Source organism: Mobula hypostoma, chromosome 6, assembly GCF_963921235.1.
Source record: "Mobula hypostoma chromosome 6, sMobHyp1.1, whole genome shotgun sequence".
Lineage (NCBI taxonomy): Eukaryota > Metazoa > Chordata > Chondrichthyes > Myliobatiformes > Myliobatidae > Mobula > Mobula hypostoma.
Genome location: NC_086102.1, coordinates 181153332 through 181166695, shown reverse-complemented (window position 1 = coordinate 181166695; position 13364 = coordinate 181153332). Strand labels below are relative to the sequence as shown.

The 13364-nt window shown below is 43.9% G+C and overlaps 1 protein-coding gene across 2 annotated transcripts in view; it reads left to right on the top strand.

The window, feature by feature from the left end:
* The window catches only part of csrnp3 (cysteine-serine-rich nuclear protein 3), a 231627-nt gene that overhangs the window by 41570 nt on the left and 176693 nt on the right, over positions 1 to 13364 (top strand). The window contains exon 3 of one of the 2 annotated variants that reach the window (XM_063052353.1): positions 8835 to 8921. The exons of the other annotated variant lie outside the window; for it this stretch is intronic. The gene's annotated coding sequence lies outside the window, so the exon portion shown is untranslated. The remainder of the gene's footprint in view (positions 1 to 8834; positions 8922 to 13364) is intronic. 2 annotated transcript variants of the gene reach the window in all.

Here is a 13364-nt window from a genome sequence, read left to right as displayed (position 1 = left end):
TCAGCCCTGTACTCAGTAACCTTTTGATTTTGCCCCCATGTCACACTTCAATTCATCCCATGACTGCAATCTTGCCCTATCATCTGCCTGTCCTTCATCACTGGCACACAACACAATGCATTGACTTGTACCCCAACTGCCCCATCCTCAGCCCGATCACCCTGGTTCCCACCCCCCTCCCAGATTAGTTTAAACCCTCCCCAACAGCTGTATCCTTGTATGCCTGCAGGGATATTGATCCATCCCCCTCCCTTGGGTTCAAGGTAATGTGTCCTTTTTGTACAGGTCATACCTTCCCCAGAAATGATCAAGAAATATGAAATTCTGGACTACTCCCTCAGACACTCATTCATCGGTACTATCATCCTATTTCTGCCCTGACTAGCCCGTGGTACTGGGAGTAATCCAGAAATCACTATTTTGGAAGTATTGCTTTTCTTTCTCATCTCTGAGACACCGTACTGCGCATGACCTCTTCCCCCCCCCGACTTATGTCATTGGTGTCAAAGTGTACTATGACCTCTAGCTCCTCCTCCCTCTTTCTTTTTAAATCTTTTTATTGAATTAGTACACAAAAGGTAAAACATACAGAAACTAATACACTGTTGCAATATAAATTTGCAAGAGATATTAATACATTAAAAAAGTACAAACGGTGCAGTTTAGTTATAAAATAACGAGGTAATATAGTAGTATACTAATTTTCCATATATATCAATAAAGAGAAGAAAAAAACCCAAAAAATGCCCCCCAAAAAAACCCGCTGTGCAACTAACCTAAAAAGCAAAGCAAAGCAATGGACTAACTAGGTACCAAGTAGACTTAAGCAACTTAAACAATCACGTCCTCAAACCCGACCTCCATTAATAACAGTTAAAAACCAAGAAGGGAATGTAAATGTGGTCAAAGAGAAAAAAAAGGTTACATTAAATGAAAATGTTGAATAAAAGATCTCCAGGTCTGTTCAAATTTAACTGAAGTATCATAAAGATTACTTCTGATTTTTTCCAAATTTAAACATAGTATCGTTTGAGAAAACCAAAAAAAAATATTTGGGGCATTAATCTCCTTCCAATGTTGTAAAATACATCTTTTCACCATTAAAGTAAGAAATGCAATTATTCTACGGGCTGAAGGGGGAAGATTACTGGAAGTTTTAGGTAATCTAAAGATAGCAGTAATAGGATGGGGAGAAACCTCCCTTTTGATAATCTTCTGCAGCCACTCTGAGACACCCTGGACCTTCAATTGTGTGCAAAACTTCCAGTCTGAAAAACAAGTAATGACTAAGTCAGTAGAGGAAATATATGCTGAAATGGGCAGAGTTTATTCTTTATCCTGATGAGAAGATAAATTCAATAACTATCAGGAACCAATTAATAAGGACGTTACAAAAGGATCAAACCACTGCTTGGTTAGATTGATTCTATTGGTTGGTTCCTTCAGGTTGGCATGGCCATGGGAGTTAGGAGAAATAAGCTCCCAATACCTATTAAATGCACCCAGTGGCGTGTGCCTCAAATAGCCTCTGACAACCAAGTCCAACTCTTGACTCTCATGCGCGGCTTAGCTAATAAAATAGGTGGAATAGTTTCTACTGACAGGAGAAGGGGCAAAGGTGGGTTACTGGTGCCTTAAAACCAGTCACTTTAGGCTTTTCTGCCATGGTTGGTGGCTCATCTAGGACAGTGGTCCCCAACCACCAGGCCGCAAAGCATGCGCCACTGGGCTGCGAGGAGACGATATGATTTGGTGATGTGAGTCAGCTGCACCTTTCCTCATTCCCTGTTTAACTTGAACGCACGCGAGGTCATCAGTGACCCTAGACGCAGATGACCCAAGATGTGCAAAGGAATGGGTTTGTGAATGTCCCCGGTAAATCATCCATGTCAGCGCGGGAAAAAGATCAACTCGAGCTTGCAAATGACGGTGGGCTGAAAAGTATGTCTGACATAACATCTCTGCCAGCATTCTGGATCAAAGTCAAGGCTGAATATCCTGAGATGGCCACGAAAGCACTGAAAACGTTGCTTCCATTTCCAACGTCATATCGCTGCGAAGTGGGGTTTTCTGCAATGAATGCAACGAAAACTAAATTGTGGAATAGACTGGACATAAGGAACTCCCTTCGAGTATCGCTGTCTCCCATCACCCCTCGATGGGACCGTCTTGTTGCAGGGAAACAAGCCCAGGGCTCCCACTGATTCAGCGATATTGGTGTGTTACAATGACTTTATATGTTCATACAGGGAAAATATGCGCTGTGTGTTTAATATCCAAACGTTGCTTAAAATGTTATGATGCTATTGACTTATAAGTGACTGATCAGTGGTCCCCAACCTCCGGGCTGTGAAGCATGCAGGGGTACAGCGGTGGCCGGAACACACCCAGCACATCTTTAAGAAAAAAAGCCGAAATAAACAAGCTAATTAATTAGGTGCTGCCCGGAACGTAAATGTCGGCCCAGTTCAGAGGCGATTGCTGATTGCGTCGCCTCTGATCTGGGCCAACATTTACGTGCCGGGCAGCACTTAATCAATTAGCTTGTTTATTTTGTTTTTTTTTCCTAAAGATGTGCTGGGTATACTCCGACCACTGCTGTATTCTTCACGGCAATGTATCGGTCTGCAGCCCAGAGGTTGGTGACCAGTGTTATAATTGATTTATCACTATATTCATGTGAGGAAAATGTGCGCTGTGTGTTTAATATTAAATTCGTTAGATAAACCCCTTTAGAAACAAAATTGGGTGTATTAGCCACTTATAAGTGACTTGTAGTTGACTTATTACCTGTACTCCGGTCATGATTAACACCCACCACCCCCCCCCCCCACCTTGGTTGGCCGGTCTGCAAGAATTTTGTCAATATTAGACTGGTTCGCGGTGCAAAGAAGGTTGGGGACCCCTGACCTAGGAGAAGGAAAACTCTGATCTCAAACCTCTGCTGCCTTACGGCTATACCCATTCACAGAGAAGGCTTCAGAGTAAATTCAGAGGGAATATCCAAAGCTGGAGTCCCGAAGGCAGTCCTAAGTTGAGTTCAACGCTGACTGGCACTCCTGCGATGCCGCTGGTGCCAAACTGTATCGGTCTCTGCCGTTCCTTTAGATTCTTCAGCTGCAGGGAGAGGTGAACAAGCTGCATTGCTGTCCGAATCATACTGCCCTGACTTGCGTATCACATAGACAACTAGGACACGATACCTACAGTCGACCCCTGTCAATGAAGGCCCTCAACTGCTTGTTACGTTAATTATGTGTCTTCCATACTGTCGGAGTGGTTGTGATGAAGGAAACCAGCAAGATAGAATCTCAGAAAAGAACTGCACAGAAATAAGCCCTTTGGCCCATCTAGTCCATGCCAAACCATTTTCATTTTTCAGTGTAGCTTTATTTCGTGTATTGACAATCACTTTGCATACTCGTTAATAACATTCAACTATCGTATAATATATTAATTTGCATTTATTTGACAGCTTAGTTTGACAAATGTGCCTATTTCTAAATAAAATTAAATGAAAACCCATAGAGAGAAGCAGTTTTCAAAATATTTGGCCTTGTTTGTCTCAGGATGAGTAGCTTGATTGTTTTGCAAACCTGTTTCATCAAAAGGAATATTGATGGCATAGCTTGCCTGATTCCAAAACACATCAGTTGGAATTTTGGAAAGACTGTGGTAGGGGAGACCAAAATATGCGGGACAAAAGTTGCAGAGACTTCATATTGTGACCAGGCCGAGTGCTTGCATTTTCTTGCTCGTTCTCCATAGCTCTACCTCAAAAATGTAATCAATTCTTTATGAATATTTGTATCTATTCTCATCAACTTTTCAAACAACATATTCCAAATGATAACAAATGTCAGGGTTAGTAATGTAGATCAGGGGATCTGGACCTTTTTTATGTCACGGACCATTACCATGAACCGAGGGATCTGTGGACCCCTGATATAAAGGTTGGTAGTGGAAAATTGGGTTATTATTATCACATCAAAGTTAAAGCAAAATTTATTTTCAAAGTATGCATATGTTACCATGTACAGTCGGCCCTCCATATCCGCGGGCTCTGCATCAGTGGATTTAACCAACCGCGGATCGAAAATATTCGAAAAATATTCCAGGAAGTTCCAAAAAGCAAAACTTGAGTTTGCCGTGCGCCGAGCACTACACTGAATCCACGCGAATGAAGTGATGTGTAGGCATACATACCCTGCTGTAGCCTCCCACCATTTCACAGATCCTCAGTCTCTCTCCAGCACTCGTTGTCTGAGCATTGTTCACCTCGCCTCTCATTTGTTCGCTACTTGTGCTGTGAGCGAGAGGAAGGAGTTTAAGGCTAGTAAGGGATGGCTGGCTAGCTGTGTAAAGCACTACAGCCTCAAGAACTTAAAGATCACAGGAGAATCGGCACTGGCTGATGCCGAGGCAGCATCAGCGTTCCCAGAAGAGCTACGATGGTTGCGTCTGTACTGAACATGTACAGACTACACACATCAAAGTTACTGGTGAACGCAGCAGACCAGGCAGCATCTCTAGGAAGAGGTTCAGTTGACGTTTCAGGCCGAGACCCTTCGTCAGGACTAACTGAAGGAAGAGTTAGTAAGAGATTTGGGGGGGGGGGGGAGATCCAAAATGATAGGAGAAGACAGGAGGGGGAGGGATGGAGCCAAGAGCTGGACAGGTGACAGGCAAAGGAGATATGAGAGGATCATGGGGCAGGAGGTCCGGGGAGAAGGAAGAGGTGGGGGGGGACCCAGAGGATGGGCAAGGGGTATAGTCAGAGGGACAGAGGGAGAAGAAGCAGAGAGAGGGAAAGAATGTGTGTATAAAAATAAATAACGGATGGGGTACGAGGGGGAGGTGGAGCATTAGTGGAAGTTAGAGAAGTCGATGTTCATGCCATCAGGTTGGAGGCTACCCAGATGGAATATAAGGTGTTGTTCCTCCAACCTGAGTGTGGCTTCATCTTTACAGTAGAGGAGGCCGTGGATAGACATATCAGAATGGGAATGGGATGTGGAATTAAAATGTGTGGCCACTGGGAGATCCTGCTTTCTCTGGCAGACAGAGCGTAGGTGTTCAGCGAAACAATCTCCCAGTCTGCGTTGGGTCTCGCCAATGTATAGAAGGCCACATCGGGAGCACCGGACGCAGTATATCACCCCAGTCGACTCAGGTGAAGTGTCGCCTCACCTGGAAGGACTGTCTGGGGCCCTGAATGGTAGTGAGGGAGGAAGTGTAAGGGCATGTGTAGCACTTGTTCGGCTTACAAGGATAAGTGCCAGGAGGGAGATCAGTGGGGAGGGATGAGGGGGACGAATGGACAAGGGAGTCGCGTAGGGAGTGATCCCTGCGGAAAGCAGGGGGTGGGGGAGAGAAAGATGTGCTTAGTGGTGGGATCCTGTTGGAGGTGGCAGAAGTTACGGAGAATAATATGTTGGACCGGAGGCTGGTGGGGTGGTAGCTGAGGACCAGGGGAACCCTATTCCTAGTGGGGTGGCGGGAGGATGGAGTGAGAGCAGATGTGCATGAAATGGGGGAGATGCGTTTGGGAGCAGAGTTGATGGTGGAGGAAGGGAAGCCTCTTTCTTTAAAAAAAGAGGACATCTCCCTCGTCCTGGAATGAAAAGCCTCATCCTGGGAGCAGATGCGGCGGAGACGGAGGAAATGCGAGAAGGGGATGGCATTTTTGCAAGAGACGGGGAGAAGAGGACTAGTCCAGATAGCTGTGAGAGTCAGTAGGCTTGTAGTAGACATCAGTAGGTAAGCTGTCTCCAGAGATAGAGACAGAAAGATCTAGAAAGGGGAGGGAGATGTCGGAAATGGACCAGGTAAACTTGAGGGCAGGGTGAAAGTTGGAGGCAAAGTTAATGAAGTCAACGAGCTGAGCATGCGTGCAGGAAGCAGCGCCAATACAGTCGTCGATGTAGCGAAGGAAAAATGGGGGACAGATGACAGAATAGGTTTGGTACATAGATTGTTCCACAAAGCCAACAAAAAGGCAGGCATAGCTAGGACCCTTACGGGTGCCCATGGCTACACCTTTAATTTGGAGGAAGTGGGAGGAGCCAAAGGAGAAATTATTAAGAGTAAGGACTAATTCTGCTAGATGGAGCAGAGTAGTGGTAGAGGGGAACTGATTAGGTCTGGAATCCAAAAAGAAGCGGAGAGCTTTGAGACCTTCCTGATGGGAGATGGAAGTATATAGGGACTGGACATCCATGGTGAAAATAAAGCGGTGGGGACCATTCCCTTGTCCATACCGAGCGACGACTGTACTACCTTAAGATTGATTTTCTTGCAGGCATTTACAGGAAAATAAAAAAGAATAGAATTTATAAAAAAAATACACTGTTACCAAATTAAGAAAATTTACTGAAGTGTACAGAAAATATTTCCTTGCATACCGTTCATACCAATCAATTCATTATAATGAAGCATTGAGGCTCTCCAAGGTTAAACAATAACAGAATGTAGAATATAATGTTACAGAGGTGCTATTTAGATAGACAATGAGGTGCAAGGTCATAACAATGCTGATTATGAGGTCAGAAGTCCATTTGATTATCCTAGGGTCTGTTCACATAACAGCAGGATAGAAGCTGCCGTTGACCATGGTGGTAGGTGATTTCAGGCTTGTGTATCTTTTGCCTGATGGGAGGGGGCGTGGGGTCTTGCTCCTTTACCAGGGTAGTAGGAAGTGTAAGGATAGGAGGCTGGTTTCAGTGACGTGCTGAGGGATGTCCACAATACTCTCTGATTTCTTGTGGTCACGGGCAGAGCAGTTGCTCTCTCAAGCTCTGGTGCGTCCTGAAAAAGTGCTTTCGGTGGTGCCGCAATGAAAATGGTGAAGGTCAAAGGGGAAATGCCAAATCTCTTTAGCCTTCTGAAGTAGAGGTGATGTAAGCTTTCAAGGTCATGCCATTCCCATTCCGACATGTCATTCCGTGGCCTCAACGTGTGCCAAGGTGAGGCCAAAGGATCAAAACCTTGTATTCTGTTTCGGTAGCCTCCAACTTGAAGGCATGAATGTCGTCGTCCCCCACCCCCCCGCCCCACCCACTTCCATTTACTTATGTTTGTATATATTTTTTAAAAAAATCTCCTCCTTCTGTTCTCGCCCCCCCGCCCTCTTGCTTCTTTTCATCTGCTTATCACTTCTCTCCTTCCCTTTCTCCTATCAGATTCCTTCCTCTCCAGCACTCTATCTTTCCAGCCCTCCAGGCTTCACCCGTCATCTTCTAACTATTCTCCCTCCCTCTCCCCACTTCTTTATTGTGGCATCTTCCCCTTTCCTTTCCAGTCCTGAAGAAGCTTTCTGCCCAAAACATCAACTACTTATTCATGTCCATAGATGTTGGCTGACTTGCTGAGTTCCTCCAGCATAACTTTGGTTATGCTGTTTTTGTGGTCGGACCAGGACAGTCTGTTGGCGATGTTCACTCCAAGAAACTTAACTCCCAACCCTCTCAACTTCAGCATTGCTGATGTAAACAAGAGCATGTGCATCAACCCTTTTCAAAGTCAATGACCAGCTCTTCTGTTTTGCTGACCTCGAGGGATAGGTGGGCGTCGTGACTCCATGTCGCTGGGCACTCTGTCACCTTCCTTTACTCCAGCTCAGTTATTTCAGATTCAGCCCTCTGTGGTGTCATCTGCAAACATGCAGATGACGTTCGAACAGAATCTAGCCACGCAGGTATGAGTGCATAGGGAATAATGTTGAGGGCTGATGACACGGTCTTATGGGGCATCAGTTTGTTGGTCAGGAAGCAGACTATCCAGTGGCAAAGGGAGGTGTTGATTCTCAGGTCTTGAAGTTTGGAGATGAGTTTGCTTGGAATTCAGCTTCAAAGTTCAAAATAAATTTATTGTCAAACTACATATATGTCACCATATGCAACCCTGAGATTCGTTTTCTTCACAAGATCACAAGACAAAGGAGCAGAAGTAGGCCATTCGGCCCATCGAGTCTGCTCCGCAGCTCCCCCATGAGCTAAACTATTCACCCATCTAGTTCCAATTTCCAGCTTTTTCCCCATATCCCTTGATACCCTGACTGATTAGATACCTGTCAATCTCCTCCTTAAACACCCTCAATGATCGGGCCTCCACAGCCATATGTGGCAACGAATTCCACAAACCCACGACCCTCTGGCTAAAAAAAATTCTCCTCATCTCTGTTTTAACTGGGTACCCTCTAATTCTAAGACTATGGCCTCTTGTCCTGGACTCACCCACCAAAGGAAACAACCTTTCCACATCTACTCTGTCCAACCCTTTCAACATTCGAAATGTTTCTATGAGATCCCCTCTCAGTCTTCTATACTCTAATGAATACAATCTGAATTATTGGGCATACTCAATAAATCTGTAGAATAATAACCATAACAGAACCAACGGAAGACTGCCAATTTGGCACTCAACGAGAGTGCAAATAAAAAAAGAAATAATAAATAAATAGGCAATAAATATTGAGAACATGAGATGAAGAGTCCTTGAAAATGGGCCCATTGTTTGTGAGAACATTTCAGTGATGGGGCAAGTGAAATCGAGTGAAGTTATCCTCTTTGGTTCCCGAGCCTGAGTCAAGCTGCAGTCTGGTGGAGCTGTCGTCAATAAGCAATCGGCTAGTGTCTTAAATGTATTGAATTTTTGATTTGGGTATCTGAGTTTAAATTGCACCATTGTAGCTGAAGAATTTATATTCTGTTAGTTAAATATAATGGAAAGCTAGTATTGGTAATAATGACTTTAAAAATCACTTTTTTATGCATAAAAATTCATTTGGTTAAGTTACATCTTTGAAAGAAAGTCTTTATCCTATTTGACTCCAGGTTTATAACTATCTCATGAAGCCCTGAAGTTCAAAGATCTTGCCAGTAACATCCACATCCCTTGTATGAATTAATCGAAGAAATACGGTATGTTAATTAAAAATAAGTCTAATCTCTGCTTTTGCCGTCTGGTTGTTGATGCATCTGATGCATGGAAACAGGCCGTTCAGCCCACTGATTGCCTGCTGACCATCAAGCATCCATTTGCACTCATCCCCCTTTATTCCCACATTTCCATCAGTGTCACCCCCCACTCCCACAAATTCTTGGAATTCTTCCGCTTATCTAGAGCAGTTTACAGTATCCAGTTGCTCACCTCAGCCCTGTGCTGCTGCCGCAGCTGTGGCCTGCAACCATTAGCACTTCCTTAGCACTGAACTGGCTCTGTGCCTGTGGTGTGAAGCCATCGGCCTCCTGGACCAGCTTCACTTACCTCAGCACTGAACTGGTTCCATGGCTGCGGCCTGCAACCTTCGGCCTCCTGGACCAGCTTCACTTGCGTCAGCACTGCTGGTTCTGCGGCTGTGGTCTGCAGTCTTCAGACTCCTGGATCATCTGCAGCGCTGAACTATCTCCGTGTCTGTGCTCACTCTCGGGGGCTCTGCAGTTCATATTCTGTGTGTTATTAGTTTACTTTTATATTGTTTGCATGATTTGTTCTCTTTTTCACACATTGGGTGTCTGATGGTCTTTTTTTTGTATGGGTTCTATTATGTTACTTTGTTTGGTGGCTGCCTGCAAAAGGTGTCACAGTAGCTAGCAGTTAGCACAACACTTTAAAGTACAGGTGACACGGGTTCAATTCTTGTCGCTGCCTGTAAGGGTTTGTACATTCTTCCCATGACCACGCAGGTTTCCTCCGGGTGCTCTGGTTTCCTCCCACAGTCCAAAGACTTGCTCGTGGGTAGGTTAATTTGTCATTGTAAATTATCCTGTGATTAGGCTAGGGTTAAATTGGCGGGGTGGGGAGGGGGATGCTGGGTGGTGTGGCTCGACGTGCTGGAGGGGTCTATTCCACACTGTATCTCAGTAAAAAAAAAATAAACATTTAACCCTGAGGTTCAGTTTCCTATGTCGGCGAGTGGTATCAGTGCTGGACTTTGGGGCGGAAGGTCCCGAGTGCGAATCCAGCCAGCTCCTGTGCACACTTTCTATCCGTGCTGGGTTGAGCGTCGAACTAGCAACTCGACCTCATAAAAAAGAAATTGCCTGCTACAGAAACATCAACAGCAAAAAGTTGATGGCCTATGCTCTCTCCTGAGTTTAAAGGCAATTTCTCTCCTTTTCTTCATTTTCCTATGGCATACACAACAAATCTACAGAATAGGTTGGTGACAAGATGGCGCCAGTGATCATCGGTGACTTTCTGTGGGCTGCAGAACTTCTGCTCTAAAGAGAATAATCGTTGCTTCAGTAGACTCTTCTGCTGATGAAGTCATGAATACTTCAAACCACTCAACTACATTTCCTCTGCTACCATTAAGATTTAATATCTTTGTAAGGATGGTGCCAGGAATTGAATGCAATCCTTGGACATTTCATTGCAACTGGCCCATGTCAACCCTACAGATGTACAACAGTCCTGACTGTATTCACTCCCCCCCTCCCCCCTCCCCCCCACATTACTTGATCCACCATTTGAATCAAATGCTGATTACTGGCATTTTTGCTGCCTCAATTAATATTTGAAGCCAATTTCCCAGCCTAACCACTCTTTGCAAAGCATCTTTGGTTTGTTGTAAATTGCTTGCAGTTAGTATTGAATCTCTAGCCATTTGCTTTTTATTTCTCAACTATTGAAAGCAACCTCATTTCATCTACCATGTCCCACTTTTTAATTACACATAATCTATCCTCTCACTCTATAACTTGTTTTCTTTGATCAGTGAAACCCAATCAGTTTGTCTTTTGTTGGCTGCATGATAAATTTCAACGACTTGAGTCATAAAAAGTAAAATACTTTAAGTTCAATCGAGAGTTCATACTAGCCAAATATGTCATTGAGGGGGATCAGAAAAAATAAGATACAGTTTATATATAATTGCACTGCAATTTATTTTTGCAGATTAACCTAAAATGATGCTTAATTTGTTCCAAGTGGGCCACAGCCTTGTTGTGGGGTTTGGAGGCTTGTGTGCCTGAGTGACCCAGAGGGCTATGTTGGCTGGAGTCAGGGCTTTATGCTTTGACTTTTGGTAGGGTCACCCATGCCAAACAGGTCAAAGGGAAAAAAGGCAGACCAACAGTGTCCACCAGTCCTCGAGGTTCAGGGGTTCAGCTCATGTCTGACAAACCTGACTGGTAAATCAAGGCTGTTATGAAAGGAGCACTGAAGAATCCTTTGTCTGAATGGCCAAAGGTAGACTGGCAGTAAACTGCAGCAGCGTAACTGGCAGTAAGATGCTTCATTTGAGTACATGACTATATAACTATTGAAAATAATATATTTTATCAATCACAAAGCCTGGTTAATTTATGAAAATATTAAAAATGTATTCAATGTTCCTCAGCAGCAGACATTAGCAATGCAGTGAGAAGGAAAATGCATTAACTTTATTAATATCTGAGTTTCTAAATACCCAGCAGCTTGAAAACATGAAGTGTCTCTTGTGGAGAATTTGTTAAACTCTATTTTGAGTTGACCTAAACTTTTATACTCTACTTTCATATGACCAAAGTAGTTTACAGTTTAAATGTAAATGAACTTCTTAAAAAAAACTGAAAATACTGTCACAGATCAATAGGTAAACTAGGCTCTGAGGATAGAGTAGCAGTTTGTGCTGCAGATCTGGAGCCCTTCATCAGAACTGAGAAAGGGGGCTACTAGTCGCTGTCAGTAGCAGAGAAGGTGGGGGATGGTTGGGGGAGAGTGATAATGTAAAATAATGTGGGGATAAGAGACAGTCAAGGTCCTTTGCTTGTGCAATGTATTGGTAATGTAAAGTCTGTTTAATGTAATAGTCTGCTACACTGAGATGTGCCAAATGAAAGCATATTGGGCAACTGGGTTAGAGGTGGGTGACGATGGAGACGAATGGCAGGCAAATAGGGAATGACGGATAGGTAACCGGCTCTTTGCATACTTAAAGCTGCAAAATCCAACATTGAGTTGTGCAGGATTGCAAAAAACATAGATGAAAGGTGATATTTTGTTTTCTTGAGGGTGAGGTGGACGTTGGTGGAGAGGGCCACAAATACAATCAGGTTTCTGTCCACTATCTTAGAGAAAGTCATGGTTAAGGGCAAAGACAGCCATTCAAAAACATAGAAGAGTATAGCACATGAACAAAGCCTTCAGAGGATGATGTCTGTGACAAACACAATGCCAAATTAAATTAACCCCAGTTGCTACACAGGATCAATTTCCCTCCTTTCCCTCCCTGTTCACCTATCTGTCTAAATGCCACTACTGTACCATATTTGCTTCTGCCACCACTCCTGTAAGCATGTTGCAGCCATCTATCACTCTGTGTTCACATTATAAAAAAACTAGCTTGTAAATCTTTAATGTTAATGCGCTGCCTTCTGCTATCTTTCCACCCTGGGGATAAGAAGACTCTTGTCCTATCTGTGCCTCTCATATCATATACTTCTGTTGCATCTCCTCTCATCCCCTGCACACCAGAGAATACAAAACTAGCTGGTCCAACCTCTCCTAGCACATCCTAGTGATGCATATAAGATATAGGAGCAGGATTAGGCAATTTGGCCCATCGAATCTGATCTGCAATTTCATCATGACTGATCCAGTTTTCCCTTCAACCCCGATCTCCTGCTTTCTCCCCATATTGCTTCATGCCCTGACCAATCAAGAATCTATCAGCTGCCTTAAATGTACGTAAAGACCTGGCCTCCACAGATTCACCACCCTCTGGCTAAAGAAATTCCTCCTCTTCTCCGTTCTAAAAAGGACACCCTTCTATTCTGAGGCTGTGTCCTCTGGTCTTAGACTCTCCCACTATAGGAAACATCTTCTCCACATCCATTCTATCAAGGCCTTTCACCATTGGATAAGGTTCAATGAGGGTACCCCTCATTCTTCTGAATTCTAGTGAATGCAGGACCAGAGCCATCATATGCTCTTCATATGACAAGCCATTCAATCTTTAAATCATTTTCGTGAACCTCCTTTGAACCCTCTCCAGTGTCAGCACATCCTTTTTAAGATAAGGGGCCAAAAACTGCTCACAATACTCCGAGGCCTCTCCAGTGCTTTCTAAAGTCTCAACATTACATTCTTGCTTTTATATTCTAGTCCTTTCATTTGCATTGCATTTGCATTTGCATTTGCATTTGCTTTTCTTACCATGGCCTTAACCTGCAAATTAACCTTTAGGGAATCCTGCACAAGGACTCCCAGTTTTGCCCCCCAGCTTTTTATATTTTCTCTGCACTTAGAAAGTAGTCAACCTGTTCATTTCTTCTAACAAAGTGCCTAACCGTACACTTCCCAACACTGTATTCAATCTGCCATTTTGTTGCCTGTTCTCATAATCTAAGTCCTTCTGTAGCCTCTCTACTTCCTCAAAA